A 17,500-nucleotide genomic window follows, 5' to 3' on the forward strand; every position below is an offset into this window, starting at 1 on the left:
AATGCATAAACAAAGAACAAATCAACAATAAATAAATAAACCAAGTAAATAAATAAACAAATAAATAAATATATCAGGCAAGCGAGCGAAGTGTGGATGTACTTGAGAGAAAGTGGCAGCTGTAAGGTGAGACGTGGGAGGAGGTGTAAGGTGTGTCTGTGAGTGTGTGTATGTGTGTGTGTATGTGGTTGTGTGCGCGTGTATGTGTGTGTGTTTGCTCACATCTAACTATGATTGTGTAGGTGTGTGTGTGTGTGTGTGTGTGAGTGTACGTGTATCTAAATATGTGTGAGAATATATATATGTGGGTGTGTGTTTGGTTGTCGTAGCTGATGAGCCCCAGGTTAGTCTTGTTCGGGCGTTCCAGACGTGACCAACCAGCCTTTTTTTTAAAAAAAAACAATAACGTGTATAGGACTAAACTATTTTTCCTCCATTAAATTTTATTTCTTTCATTTCTTTTTTTTTAGGATGATAACGAAGCAATTTGCGGGATATTTCAGTGCTATTTCTAACAGGTAGATCCTCTGTGTTGGTGTTTCTTCGTTGGTAACAGTTTGTGCTGCTGCTGCTGCTGCTGCTGTTGTTGGTGGTGGGGGTGGGGGTGGCAACGACGATGATGTTTAGCTATAGGTCAGACATGTTTGTGCAGAGCTATGATCAAAGCTGTCCCAACCGTGGCTATCCCGTTCGATTTGTTTCTTTCTAGTCGTTTATCAACACTATCCAATATCCGTTCTTTTTTTTTTTTTTTTTTTTTCCTTTTTCTAAACGGCAGGAATTGATTTAGCTGCTGTTTCTAGCATAGTCAGCAATCATGTAAAAGTTCCCTTGCTAGTTGTTGTTGTTGTTGTTGTTGCTGTTGTTTAGCCCCAAGCCATCTTTAAATGAGCAGGATTGTAATCAAAGGTGCCCCAGCCATGACGAACTCGTCTTTTTTTTTTTTTCGTCGGGTATCATACATCTGAGAACGCAAAAATTCTTAACCTTGGAAAACTTCATTCCGATCCGACCCCACCATCACCACCACCACCACCACCACCACCACCACCACCACACACATACACACCTAGTTGGGTGGTGGGTGGAGAATATCAGAATTCTGGGTGATGCAAATTTGGAGGTTCGAAAATGAAAATTGCTTTTAGGTTTAGAAAATTCTTTTAATCGTGATTTTCCGTTTTTTTTGTTTTTTTGTTTTTCTAAATTTATTTTCGTTAATGTTAATTTTTGAGGATATTAATGCAAAATTAACATTAGGCTGTTTTGCTTTTTTTTTCTCTCTTTTTGTTGTTTTTTAACCTTTTAGTCCTCTGGTTCTCAACCATTTTTTGCTCATGGACCCTTTTGGTTCCTATTTTATTCTACTGGACCTCCATAGCCATTCAATACATAAAAAAAATCCTACTACATTTTTATAATTAAATATTATCAGGAGTGGCGCAGGAGTGGCTATGTGGTAAGTAGCATGATTACCAACCACATAGTTCCGGGTTCAGTCCCAGTGCGTGGCACCTTGGGCAAGTGTCTTCTACTATAACCTCGGGCCGACCAAAGCCTTGTGAGTGGATTTGGTAGACGGAAACTTAAAGAAGCCCGTCGTATATATGTATATGTATATATATGTGTGTTTGAGTGTCTGTGTTTGTCCCCCAAACATCGCTTGACAACCGATGCTGGTGTGTTTACGTCCCCGTAACTTAGCGGTTCGGCACAAGAGACCGATAGAATAAGTACTAGGCTTACAAAGAATAAGTCCTGGGGTCGATTTGCTCGACTAAAGGCGGTGCTCCAGCATCGCCGCAGTCAAATGACTGGAACAAGTAAAAGAGAGGAATTGTAGAAAATGTTGTTAAAATATTTAGTGTATATTAAAAGTATAAGAATCTCGCTTTATTGCTCATTCATTTTAACAGCAAAATCATATATGACCCCCACCCAAAGGGCTATATGGACCCTAATTGAAAACCACAGATTTGGTCGGATGAAAAAGTTGACCGTTTATCGGGTCCCCAAGAGGAAGCAAGGGAGGAAAGTATCTTCAGACCAGAGACCAGGCCCGAATACCTGCAACAGAGTGGGGTCCGCTAAAGGCACTCAAGGTGCCAGCTGGTTATGTTAAACCGGGTGACGAAGTTTTTTTAAATCCCCAGGTGTTATATAATAAACTGTGTTGTATAGAAAAATGGTCTTTTTCTTATTCGGGGGTCACGTAAAGTCGTTCATGTTGGCGTTAGCTCTGTCGTGGCTTTGAGGTGGGTTTGGGGGCGTAGAAGTTAATTGAGGAAAAAAATGCGAGAATGTCCACAATCTGTGTATAAATGCATACGGAAATATTTCGAGCTATGTATGAATATGATTATGATTTATAGCATGTTCATGAGTATAAGTATGTATATGTATGTATGATACACACACACACACACACATACATACACACATACATACAAACAGAGGGGGAGAGAGAGAGAGAGAGAGAGAGAGAGAGAGAGAGAGAGAGAGAGCAAGTGTGATTGGTTGAAAGAGAAAGCGATGGATACTGAAAGAAAATACATTTTAGATAGATAGGTAGATCGATATGTTTAAAGGTAGGCAGGACAGTACATTAAATGCAGACACACACACACACACACACACACACACACATATATATATATATATATACATATGCTATGGTAGTGACAGAGAGGATAAGAAAAAGTGATTAATGTATATGCATATAAATAAATCTGTTCGAGTGTATATGTGTGTGTGTGAGTGGAGATAGGAACAGAGAAAGAGTAAGAGAGACAGACAGAATAGGAGATAAAGAGTGGGAGATAGAGTGTGTATGAGAGGTTGTGTGTGTGAGAGATTCCCAGTCAGTAAGTAACAGTTTTCTGACTGAACAATGGAAGAAATAGATAAAAGGAGGCCAGAAAGAAAGGAATTGTTTTTGGTTTTGGTTTTGTGTTTTTCTTAATAAGTAGTTAATTTGTTAATTAATTAGAGCGTTGGTGAGAGGAGGAAGAGGAGGAAGAGGAGGGGAGGAATGAGGTGAAACGGTGATTGATAGACAAACGCAAAGAATGCAATGAATAGATAGATAGATAGATAGATAGATAGATAGATAGATAGATAGATAGATAGATAGATGGACGCATAGATAGACAGACAAGCTGACAGACAGACAGACAGACAGACAGACAGACAGACAGACAGACAGACAGGCAGATAGATAGATAGATAGAACGACGGCAGACAACCAGGTAGACAGGAAGACAGATAGATGTGCAGGCAGACAGACAAACATAAATTAATACGTGGTTAACTGAATATAAATATCAGCTGAAAAATAAGTAAAACCAAAAACTTTGAAGGTCTGTTACCATACAACATACGTGTAACTGACGTAATCTAAGCTAGGAAGAAAAAAAAGAGAGAAAGCTAAAGAGAGAGAGAGAGAGAGAGAGAGAGAGAGAGGGGGGAGGCCAGTGCGGGGGAGAGTGTACAGAAATAAAGAGTGGGAGTAATATAAAAGAAGACTTGTGCACGTCAGTGAAACAACACAAGTGTAGGAGAGATTGTGTTTGTTGTGTGTATGTGTGTTCGAGTTTGCTCTTGTGTGCGTCTCTGAAGGTTGTCGCTGTCGATGCTGTTGTTTTTTTTTTTGTTGTTTAATCCCAGATGAATCTTCGTCGAGGCAGACCTATGATCAAAGACTACCCAACAATGACCATCCCGTCTGTTTTGTTTTTGTTTTGTTTTTTGTTTTGTTTTTTAGGTTGGAGTTCATGCATAATTACTTTAATGAATGGGTTTTCATTCCTATATTTTTAATTAGATAACGGTCGTATGTAACTAAAGAGAGATTCGACTGTTGTTTCTAGCGTCTCTGTAGAGGTTTTGTAGACGCACGTTCGTGTATATGTAATAAAGGTAATTGTAGTATCACGTACGTGTGTAAAATCTAAGTATATACATATGTATATGTGTAATGTATGTGCTTGTATGCATATATGTGCGTATGCCCGATACAGGAAAAAAAAACGAGAAAAGTTGACACCGCAAAGTGTGTGATTCGAACATTGCATCTGTTGTAAATCGTAAGAGCTATACAAGCCACTATACTAAACGATGTCACAGCTTAATCTGAATTAGAAGTCTTATCTTTAGTAGCTAAGGTCACACACAGGCGCAAACATGGTCGTGCAGAAAGAAGTTTGCTTCTTTACGATATGGTTTCGGGTTCAGCCCCACTGTGTGGCACCTTGAGCAAGTGTCTTCTACTATAGCCTTGGACTGACCAAGGCCTTGTGAGTAGATTTGAAAGACGGAAACTGAAAGAAGCCCGTCGTGTATATATATATATATATATATATATATAAACTCTTCGAAACGCCAGTGTTATAATGGTGGCAACTGATGAAGGAAATGTTTTCTATGTGGCCTGTGTGTTTTTTGTACCTTGTTTATCATTTTGTCCATGTTTTTTTGTAACGTCATATACCCAGATATGCATCTATACATACATGTAGATGAAGGTATGTACATACATGTACATATATATGCATATACTCATATTTTATTTATATATATATATATATATATATATATATATATATATATATATATATATATATATATACATACAATTTTGTATGTATGCCCTAACTCTTCGAAACGCTTAGTTTAGAATAGGGGCAGCTGATGAAGGAAATATTCTCTATGTGGCCTGTTTTTTTTTCTGTGCTCTGTTTATGTTTTGTTTTTTCATTTTGTCCACGTTTTTTTGTGACGTCCTGTACCCAGATATGCATCCATATATACATGTAGATGTAGGTATGTACATACATGTACCTATAAATGCATATACTCACATATTATTTGTATTTATATATATATATGTATATATATAAGAAGGATCAAGGCAATTATGCGGATAATATGTATTTAATTTGTTTATTCGTATAATTGCCTCTATACCCAGTCAATTTGATCCCTCTTATAGCTTTTCATTACCTTGTGAAATGATCCTCTGTAAAGACATTGGTGTCTAAGTTTGAATCTTTTGAGCACTATCAAGGGTCATCCATACTGAGAGCCGCTGGATGTCATCTTTCCCAACTACGTGGTTCCGGGTTCAGTCCCACTGCATGGCACCTTGAGCAAGTATCTTCTACTATAACCTCGGGCCGACCAAAGCTTTGTGAGTGGATTTGGTAGACGGACTTCCTTGAGTGTTGTTAATAATTTGCAGGTACCACGTCCTCGCATTGTTGGTTTTGATGATTTTTTCCTTCGTTTCTGTATCTATTTGTGTGTCTATGTTTGTCCCCCCCCCCCATCGGCTTGACAACTGATATTGGTGTGTTTACGCCTCCATAACTTGCGGTTCGGCAAAAGTAAATAATAAAATAAGTACTAGGCTTACAAGGAATAAGTCATGTGGTCAATTTAATAGACTAAAGGCGGTGCTCCAGCATGGTCGAAGTCAAATGACTGAAACAAGTAAAAGAGTAAAGGATTAACATATATATATATATATATATATATATATATATATATATATATATATATATATATATATATACGATCATGTGACCACCCATACTATCAGATATTACTATACATCGCTGGTCACAGTGCGCTGTGCATCGTTTTAGCCTTCGAATGACGCTACCCCGCTGGCTAGGCGAGCAGGCCAAGAATCCCCTACCGGATCGAAAGGGATCCTGGAACAACATGATATGAAGTGTTTTCTCAAGAATACAACGCACCGCTCGGTCTGGGAGTTGAACTTACAATCTCGCAATTGTGAGTGCAACAGCCTAACCACTAGGCTACGCGCCTTCACATATATGTATGTGTGTTTGTACGTGTGAGTGCGGATGTGTATGTATGTGTGTGCGTGTGTCTGTGTCTTCGTTTGCCACCACCACCACTCCTACTGCTTGACAACTGGTTTTGGTGTGTTTACGTCACTGTAACTTAGCTGTTCGGCAAAAGAATAAGTACCAGACCCTAGAAAAAGAAACAAGTACTGGATTCGATTCATTCGACTGAAACATTTTTCAAGGTGATGCCCTTGCATGGCCGCAGTCTAATAACTGAATCCAAAGATGAAAGATAACAAAAAAACGATAACAAAAATATAAAAGACATCAGTTGTCGGTGTACGTGCAAGAAAACCTCCATAAACAAGAAACCGCTGAACAAGTATTATTCTCACCGGAATTAGAATCCCGCTGAAGGACAATTCCACAATAACAGTGTATGATGTAATATATATAAAAAAAACAACGACATAACCAGAAGCCAAGAAACCAAGAACTCATGAACAAGTTTAGATATGTACGTCACGTACATATATACGTCATGTAAATATGTGAAAGCGAGTGTCTATATGTTTGAGCAAGAGCTGTGAGCAAGTGCATATTAAACATAACTATTTATTTCTGCCCCTGCTCCCACCCCCGACCTCTGCATTGTCCATTGTGACCTTTCTGCTTCTAAGGTGATGGATTGTAAATTGAGGGTGATTTTATTAATTTTGCGGGGGTTTTTTTTTATAGCAGGTCGAGCAACGTCATAGAAGTTACTTTGTTGTCTGCTGGTATATCTGTGTTATCTCAATGTGTGTGGTGGTGGTGGTGGTGGTGGTGGGTGCTTGGGCGCGCGTGTGTATGTTCATACACTAGAAGAACAAAAACAACAAAATGATGATAATGGTGACGACGGCCACGACGACGACGACGACGAAGAAGAAGAAGAAGAAGAAGAAGAAGAAGAAGAAGAAGAAGAAGAAGAAGAAGAAGAAGAAGAAGAAGAAGAAGAAGAAGAAAGCAGGGACATTTGGAGGGAGTGCGCAAATACCGACGTTTTACCCCGTCATGTGCAAACCCTAATCAACATGGCCACCAGGACTTAGGTCTTCCGAGAGAAATTTGGCAAGGTAGATCAAGATTCCTTTAAGGCAACGGCATGCGAGGTCCTCTTAAAAGTAAAGTGGAGGTGTGATGAGCTTTTTTTAGGTGAGGACCAGGCAGATAGTAACGGGCTCTTTCTGGGTACTTCAGACCCCAGACCAATGTACCAGCTGAAATACCCCACCCAATTTTACAGTGCTTTCCAGAACTTGGCGTACAGAGAATAAAAACGCCTGTGACTTTCAGGTTTTTCCAAAATCATGATGTAACGAAACAGAAATTAAGGCTTAATGCTCACTACCGAATATCGCTGACCCCGTTTGCTGGTCGTTTGCTCCTGCCCCACAGTACTTTCTTCGTAACGAGCCTAAACTTTTGTTATATTTTATAAACTTAGGGCGCCTTACTACATTACGAGGGAGCATAGCTGCATGGTCGACTGACGTGTTAAAATTAGTAGAGAAATATCCTTCAAATAATATCCGAACATTTTAAAAATGAAATATCTACTAGATGAAGTAATTCTTGATAAATGTAACATGATAATAACAGAGGGAATGTTTTGAGACTGATGTCGATTTGACAAGCGTTGACATGGGAGTTAAATAACCAAGAATTTCGGGAGATAAAAGAGTTATATTTGACAACACATGGAATTCGAACTTTCAATTTATAGGAAATAGACTTCAACCTTGACAGTCGTTGTAACTCAGAGTTTTACAATTTTTAGCAATCTTCTGTTCTTCCAGGATGGAAGAACGGGTAGAATTATGATGTAAATACCTCGTTTTCGTAATTGAGCCGGGAGCGAGGAACTACTTGATTAATGCAAATGGTTTCTTAGAATATGGCTGACATGTATTTTATCAAATCCAGAAGTGAAATGCAAAAAACGACAATTATTAAAAACCGAGCGTAAAGAACTTAATCGGACGCCCAGTCACCTTCCATCTTCTTTATAAATAAGATCCAGGTCAACTTTACGACACAATAGTTTTGAAGAGGTCATTTCTATAAAACATTTTTCGGACTAGGCATTAAGTGGAAAATCATAGAAAAATTCTAAATCTATATAGCTGAAAGCGGGAGAGAACTTTACAACTCTGTTTAAACACTAGAGCAGAGATATTTGTAAAATGCAGATATCTCGACAAATACTCATTATACAGGTGAGAAATGCTACCTTCATCCAATTAAAACTACACGAATCCACAAATAAGCGCCATTATTTCATTTTAGATATTTTCCATATTTACTCTTCTCTGTTTCACCTTTTCTCTCATTCTTCTTATTTTTCCTCACATGACTTACCTATAAACTAGCCAATGAAAAATCTCATTTAATGCTTTCACAGAAACAGAGGCTTTATTCTTTCACAGAAGCATTAATTGGACTTTAACCTAACTCACAAAAATTCCTTCAGATAAATATTAGCTCAGTATTTAATGTGCAACAAAAATTTCTTCACAGAATTATTTGTAATACTTGATGAGGGAAAAATATTTGCAATATTTTTAACTCATCAAAAACCTTTCATAAAAAAATTATCTTAGTTTTTAACTAACTGACCAAACTTTCTTTGCACTTGTAACTTAGCCCACCAAAATTATTTTTAGTTGAACCAAATTTCATTCACAGAAATATTAAGTGTATTTTTAATATAACTCAAAATTTCCACACACAAATTAATTGTATGCTTAAGGTAACTCACAAAAATTTGCTTATAGGCACAATCGATATATTTTTTTATGTAATCTAGCAAATTCCATTACAGAAATATTAAATATATATACATACATTCATACATATTTCTGTAACCTAGCCAATGATAATTACTTCTAAATCTTAAACTAACCTACAAAATTTTGATCAAATTAACTACAGATTTAACGTAACATAGAAAACTTTCATTCAATGGGACATAGACTATATTTGGCAAGTAAACCTACGAAAGTACCTTCAAAAAATATTCACTATCTTTTATTGTTGGCACATCAAAAATACAATTAAAAAAATCAACTTAGCTATTAAAATTAATTCAAACCTTAGCCATTAAAATTAACTCAAATAAATATATACAATAGTTTTAACCTAACTTATTAATATTATTTCTCAAAATATTAACTATCAATTTAACCTAAGTACCAACATTACTTTACAAAATTTTGTAATTAATTTTTAAGCTAACCCCCCAAAATTTATTGACAAAAATTTTTAACTATATTTTTTACCTAGCACAAAAATCCTTTCACAGAATTATTAACTATATTCTAAACTTAAACAACCAATACTCATTCGCAAAAATAGTAAATAAAAATTTAACTGACCTTACCAAAACTCCGTTTGAGCAATATTAAATATATTTTGAAACTTACCGGCCAAAATTCCTTCACAAAAATAATAGGTATTTAATACAACTCACAGAAACTACCTCACAAAAATATAAACATTATTTTTTAATCTAAACCAACATTATTTTTATACAGAAATATTGTCTACATTTTTAACCTAATCTAAAAAATACTCTCACAGAAATATTATCTAAACTAATACATTAAAATTCTTTTTTTTAATTAGTGCCTTAAAATACCTTCACAGAAATGGTAACTATACTAACTTAATATAACCTAACTGAGTTACACTTTTTTTAATTAATCCCTCATAATTACTTTACAGAACATTTTGTTTGATCTTAAATTAATATATACAAAGTTCCGTTTCAAAAATACTAAATGAAATTTCAACTTAGTGCAACAATGTCCATTTAGTAAAATAATAATTTAATTTTAACGTAACCCACTAATTTTCCTTTAAAATGTATAACTATATTTTAACCGTATCCACGAAAATATCTCCGTAGACGTGTATTACGTTGTCAATACATTTGATGCTATTAACTTAGCACAAAGCATTTTTACAGAAGTAATAATTAAAAATGTAATCTAACCTACTGATATTCTTTCACAAAAATATTTTTTTAAATATTAAACCTAGTAAACCAAAATTCCTTTACAAAAATGTTAAATAGTTTTTTTACTCTACTCAAAAAAAAAATCCATTCACAGAAATATTGACTGTATTTCACCAAAATACTTCTCCAAAGTATGAACAATAATTTTAACCTCAAACACAAAAATTCTTCCATTGTAATATTGACTATATTTTAAACAAACTACAAAAGTTTCTTCGCAAAAAATAACTATTTTAATCTAACCTACAGAAATTGCTTAAAAGAAATATTAACTATATTGCTAACCTAACCTACAAAAATTTCTGTACAGAAATATTTTTTTATATTTTTAAACTGGCCCTCAAAACTTCGTTAGCATCATCATCTTCATCCTCATTATTATCATCAGTTTAACATCCACTTTTTCATGCTTGTATGGGTCAGGCAGAATTTATGAAGGCAGATTTTCTACGGACGTATGCCCTTCTACTGTCAACTGTTTTCGTGTAAGGTAATATTTCTCCATAGCCAAGCATGTTTATCGGAAAACTGAAAACGAACATCACTTGTATGACGGTGACGCTCACTTACAACAATCCGAATGTCAAGACAAGGGTGCACACACATGAACACATACACACATACACGTGCGCACGCACACAAACACAAACACACACACACACACACGCACGCACACACACACACACACACACACACATATATATATATATATATATATATATATATACATGAGCTTCTTTCAGTTTCCACCTATTAGATCCCCCGCTTAAAGGGTTTTGATCGACCCGAAACAATAGCAGAAGACACTTCCCCAAGGTTCCACATAGTGGAACTGAACTCGAAACCGCATGGTTAAGAAGTAAATTCTTCAACCACATCAGCACTTATTAATATTGATTATGTTTTCAACTTAACCCCATTAAAATTCTCTTGCATAGATATTAAATAGGTTTTCTAAACAAACTTGCTAAAATTTCTTCACATAAATATTTACTATATTCTAAACAAGAAGTTTTTTTTACATAATCTATCAAAATTTCTTCAAAGAAGTATTACATATAATTCCTTTAAGAAATGTTAAAATATTTTGACACCGACATGCCAAAATTCCTTCATTAAAATTATATAAATTTTTGATAAAAAAAAACTCCCACTAAACCTCTTTCACACCAATATTAATTATATTATTAACCTAAACACCACAGAAATATTAACTATGTATTTAATATAACGTATCAGAATTTCTTCACAAAATTTCACAGTATTTTTTTCTATTTTACTTAATGCACCGAAATGTTTTCGTGGAAAATTTACTGCACCAAAATGCAGCAAATTTTCTATACAAAATATTAACTATAACTATAACCTAACTCCAAAATTTCACCCACCAAAATCCCTTTGATACTTATATTGGCTGTTTTTTAATTCACATGAATATTAACCTTATTAACCATTAACCAATATTGACCATTATTAACCAAACTCATACAAATGCTTTCATAAAAATATTAACTGCATTTTTAACATAACTTTTCAAAATTTCTTCATAGAAATATTATTTATATTTTAAACCTAACCCACCAAAGTTCCTTCATAGAAGAATTAACCAAACTATTAACTTCTCCCACAAAAATTATTTACCAGTAGTGTTAGTAATATGTTTAAATTAACTCTCAAAAATTCCTACAAACTAATTATTAACTGATTTTAAACCTAAACCATAAAAATTCCCTCAACTATGATTTAAACGTAACTCACCTAAATCTCTTTTGAAATATATAAAATATGAAATATATTATTAACCTTCCACGTAATTTTGACTGACCTACTAAAATTTTAATCAGGTCCATTAAATTTTCTTCACAAAATATTAACTGTAATTTTAACAGAAATACTGAATATGTATTCAACTTATGCCACAAAAATTACTTCACATATACATTAGTTACTTCACATATACATTAATTTTATTTTTGAACTACAACCAAATATTCTTTCACGGAAATATAAACTATTTTTTAAATGTAACCCACCAGAATTTCTTTGTATGCCATACATAACCATCAAATTTCTTTCATAGAAACATTATCAGTATTTTTAACCGAACTTAACACAGTTCTTCCACAGAAATATTAACTATATTTCTAACCTAATCCCAAAATTCCTCGCAAAAATTATTAACCTTGATTTTCGCCAGATCAGCCATATCACAGAAATTTAATAGTATTTGTAATCTAATCGTCTGCAATTACTCCACATGTATATTTGCTGTTTACCTATCTTTTATCTTTTAACTGTTTCAGTCATTAGAATGCGACCATGCTGGGGCACCCCTTGAAGAATTTTTAGCCTAATGTATCGACCCCAGTACTTGCCCTTTTTAAAGCATTGTGCATATTTTATCGGTCCTTTTTGCCTAACCGCTAAGTTAAAGGGACGTAAACACACCAGCACCGGTTGTCAAGCGGTGGTGAGGGACACAGACACACTGACACACACACACGTACGTATATATGCATATATATATATGTGTGTGTGTGTGTGTGTGTGTGTGTGTAGATACTTTACTGTCTAGCATTACATTATATGTATGTGTGTATATATATGTTTGTGTGTATAAGATGGTTTTCTTTCAGTTTCCGTCTCCCAGATCCATTCACAAGACTTTCGTCGACCCAAGGTTATAGTAGAAGACACTTGCCCAAGATACAGCGCAGTGTGACTGAACCCTGAACCATGTGGCTTGGAAGCAAGCTTCTTACCACACAGCCACTCCTGCGCCTACATACTTAATGTACCATTTACTTTTTCAAATGAATTTCGACTGAATCTTTAATGTGGTACACCAAATTTTATAGATATATTAAATATATTTTTAAATTCACCAATCAAACTTACTTTATAATTTCTTTATTTTTAACTTATCACCAAAAGTCTTTCTCCTAATTATTATTTAACCTACTCCCAAAATTTCTTTCTATATTTTTGACACGACCCACCAAAATATTATATATATATATATATATATATATATATATATATATATATATATATATATATACACCTATCCTATAAAATGTGCTGCATAGAAATATCGATTTCAAATTTTGGCGCATGGCTAGAAATATAGGAGGAGGTCTAAGTCGATTACATCGACCCCAGAATTCAACTGGTACTTATTTTATCGACCTCGAAATGATGAGTGGCAAAGTCGACCTCAGAGGAATTTGAGCTCAGAATGTAAAGACAGACGGAACACAGTTGAACATTTTGCCCTATGTGCTAACGATTCTATCAGCTCGCCGCCTTGTACAGCATAGAAATATTAACCTAATCATTAACCTATCCCTCTGAGAATCCCTAATAGTAGTAGATTATATATTTAATCTAATCGGTCGGTTTTGTTTTTTACTTTGTTTTTGTGGGGTACGAAGAATTATTAACTACTTCTAACCTACCCTTCGAAAATCCATCTACACAAATATTAACTTCATTTCTTGAGTAATCCAGCAAAATTCTTTACCAGAAATATTAACTATATTTTAAACCTAATCCACAAAACCTCCATCACAAAAATATTAACTATATTTCTAACCATACACTACATTATCTACATATTTAACTAGCTCATAAGTTCTAGTTAATTATTACATTTTTATTACATTTTAAAAATAAATATTACATTTTTAAAATAAACCACCAAAATACGTTTACAGAAATATTAATTACATTTTAAAACAATTTCACCAAAATTCATTTATAGAAATATTCACTATATTTTTAACCTCGCCCACAAATATCCACAAAAATATTAACAATATTTTTTTTCATAACGTTATCCAATAAAAGTCTTTTACAGGACTATTAGTATTAAATTTAGTGTTAACCTGTCCAACTGTTTTCCATTTTTGTTGATAATTATTAACTGTGTTTTAATTTAATCTACAAAAATTCCTTCACAAAATTCTAACGCATCAAAGTACTTTCTCAGAAATTTTGGGCATAATCTAAGACAAAGCCACAAAAATTCCTTCGCAGAAATATAAAATATAGTTTTAACGTAACCAACAAAATTTCATTCTTAGAAATTTTAGCTGTAAGTTTTACCTGAGCCACATATACTCTAGCTACATTTTTGATCTGACACTCCAAAATTCTTTCCAAATTATAACGAAATTTTAAGCCTAACTCACAAAATTCTTTTACAGAAAATTTAATTATACTTTGAACCTTACTTGCCAAAATTTTTCTTTGACTGATATATCGACTCCATTTTTATTCTAACCCTCGAAAAGTCCTTCACACAAATAAGATTATTTTAACCTAATTCTCGAAAATACCCTCAAATGAATATTATTTTGTTTTAAATGAACTACCCCACCCAAATTCCTTCGCAGGAATGTTCACTTCATTTTTAGACTAGACTAACCCAACAAAATTCTCTCACAAAAATATCAACTATAATTTCAAATTAATGCCCAAAAAATTCTTCAAAAACAAATTATGTCCTAACGTAACCTACAAAAATTTCTCCCTACATATAAAAATTTAACCCACAAAAATTTCTTCACAGAAATATGAACTTAATTTTTAACCTCTCTCATAAAAATCATTTCAAAAACTATTAACTCTATTTGTAAATCACTCCACAATTCCTTCACAGAAATACTAACTGTTTTTATCCTTATCGACAAAAATTCTTGCTGAAAATTAATCAGTATATTATTAAGCTAACCACAAAAATTCTTTTGCCGAAATATTAACTATATTTTGTATCTAACCCACCAAAATATCAACTTTACTTTAATTCAAGCTACCAAAATTCTTTCGTAGATATACTGACTATATTTTCTAACTAACCAACCAGATTTCTTCACAGAAATATTATCTATATTTGTAACCTAAATCAGCTAAATTTCTTCGGAGAAATACTAATTATATTTTTAAATCACACCCAAAATTATATTTCATTCCATTCTTATGTTGCAAATTGATATGTTGTTCACAATTGAAAATGTCTTGTTTGCCATTAAAGCTTAAGTCCATCAGTAAGTCCTCTAATATTTGTAGACCTTCTCTGATGTTGATACGAAAGCTTTGTTGTGCACATAACGAATATTGCTGGTGCTTTATCCTCCTATAAGTATTCCTGATAGATGTCCAATAAGTCGCACAACTATTTTACTCTATAACGGAAACAGGTCTGATAATAACAGACACTCTTGGCGTACTCTTCTCTCGATCTTACCATACTGTTCTATTTTATTTCCAATTCTGGTTCCTACTGTTTGTTGCTAATATGTGTTCTTAATTATTCATAAGTCCTTTTTATCTAGATTTATTTATATCTTCAAGTATTTTAAAGATTTCTTCTCAGTTCACAGTATGAAGTATTTTTGTGGAATTAATAAATTCTAGGAACATATTGTACCTCCATTGCTCTTTCACCACTGATTCTCCGGATGTACACCTCATCTGTTATTCTTTTACCACAATGAATCCACATTCTGCTCGAAGCAAATCGATAACTTTAAATATATGGAAACAATCACATAAGATAGAAAAACCTCGAAGAAATTCAGTCAAGGATTGGACAAACCAAGACTACTGTATGATCAAACGTATCAACAAAAAGTGTAAAAGCTTCCAATATTGCAGCGATGTATTTTTCAAACAAATATTCATGATGCACTCTAGCGGTACTTGAACAACTAACACTGAAGTCCTTAGATGGTAACAGGATAAGTGCACGGAGCATCATATGAGATGATAAAACCTGCAACACTTTTTTCAATTGTCATTAAGCCTTCAACAGTTGTTTTCCAATTGTCACGAATTGGAAAACTGAATAACAAAGAGAACAAATTTTCAATTATCTTAATATCTGGCAAAGGAAAGAAGAGCGATGCAGTAAGTTTTGTGTGGGACAAAATTGAGTGAAGTTGTATGATCATCAATTTTTGTTGGCATGGCAGTGAAAAGAGAAAAGAACGCACCAAAATTCTTCTACAGAAATATATACTATATTTTTTAACATAACACACCATAATCTTATGGAGAAATAGATGGCACTTTCTCTAATATAGTTTTTGCTTCTGTATTTTCCTTTCCCTTATTGCCGTTAAGACTTAGACTCATCTTTTCACTTTTACTATGAATAGTACTAACTAATGGTTATGAATCTTTCTCTGATGTTGCTACGAGAATTGTGATATCGTTGATGTTTTCACCTCTTATTTGTATACCTGGTAGATGTTTAGTATCTTATAACATAATTGTTTCACTGCATAACGGAAATACGTTTAATGATAACACACACCCATGTTGTACTCTTCTTCGCATATTTTCCTATTTCATTTCAAAACCTGCTTGCTGTTGTTTGTTGTCAACATTAGTCAGATTATTCTTAACTCCTTTCCAACAAGTTTTAATATTTCTCCATGACTTACTGCATCAAATACTTTTTTAAGTAATGAATGATACATTCGTACAGAATCTTTTTTACGCCCATTCCTTTGGCAATGCCTTTTCTCAGGATGTATGGAGCTTTAGTTGTACCTTTACTCTCCTTGATTCCATTTAGTGCTATAGAAAGTCGCTAGCTTTAAATGTAAAGTAACTATAATTATATGACATGGGTAAAACTAATGAAATTCAGTCAAGGATTAAGATAGGCCGAGGCTGTTTTCTGAAGATGAGGCACAAATTGTCAAATAAACGGTTATCAATTAAAGTGTGCAAAAAGGACCGACCCTTATATATAGTTTTGTTAGCTGGAACATCAGCACACACTTGGGACAGCTTATCAAAGCTGCAGAAATCTGTTCCTTTAGATGTTTGCTCAAGATAACATATAGAGTAACAAACAGTGAAGTCCTTAGTTTAGCAGAAATCATTAGAAAACTTCTTCAAAATATAAGGAGGCAAAAGAACAGCGAGAACTGGAAAACCGAAAAGCAAAAGAAGACAGAGAGAAAATACAGGGTATCCACAAAGTCTGGGTACATGGGGATTAACACATACCTTAAGAAATTATTATTTCTTTTATTTAATTGTTTATATTATGATTTTATTTACTCCATGTATCCACATGGGGATTAACACATACTTTAAGAAATTGTTATTTCTTATATTTAATTGTTTATGTTATGATTTTATTTACTCCATGTACCCACATGGGGATTAACACATACTTTAAGAAATGATTACTTCTTATATTTAATTGTTTATGTTATGGCTTTATTTACTCCATGTACCCAGACTTTGTGGACACTCTGTATATTGATGACTTTAACAAGTGAATAAAACCATTTCTTTTCTTTGTGAATGTATGTATGTGCATGTGTGCTTCATTGTGTATTTCTTCATTCAACGACACATTCGTTTATTCATACATTCATTCATCTTACTAATATATCAATAACCCCAATAACTTGCAAAGTTGTTTGTGGGACAGAAGGTGAACGATAGAAGGGTGCCTGTAGGCATGGTATGTAAAGAAGGAAAAGAAAACACCAAAATTCCTTCACAGAAATATTAACTATATTTTAATAAGAAACCACCAAAATTTCTCTACAAAAATATTAACTGTATTTTTAACCTAGAAACCAAAATTCCTTCA

The 17,500-nt window shown here is 33.7% G+C and overlaps 1 protein-coding gene across 4 annotated transcripts in view; it reads left to right on the forward strand.

Annotated features, from left to right (window-relative positions):
- LOC106877962 (uncharacterized) overlaps positions 1-17,500 on the forward strand; it is a 547,541-nt gene that overhangs the window by 519,727 nt on the left and 10,314 nt on the right. The window contains exon 8 of one of the 4 annotated variants that reach the window (XR_016242002.1): positions 471-518. The exons of the other annotated variants lie outside the window; for them this stretch is intronic. The gene's annotated coding sequence lies outside the window, so the exon portion shown is untranslated. The remainder of the gene's footprint in view (positions 1-470; positions 519-17,500) is intronic. 4 annotated transcript variants of the gene reach the window in all.

This window comes from Octopus bimaculoides, chromosome 5 (genome assembly GCF_046866305.1).
Source record: "Octopus bimaculoides isolate indiv1 chromosome 5, ASM4686630v1, whole genome shotgun sequence".
In the NCBI taxonomy this organism is placed as follows: domain Eukaryota; kingdom Metazoa; phylum Mollusca; class Cephalopoda; order Octopoda; family Octopodidae; genus Octopus; species Octopus bimaculoides.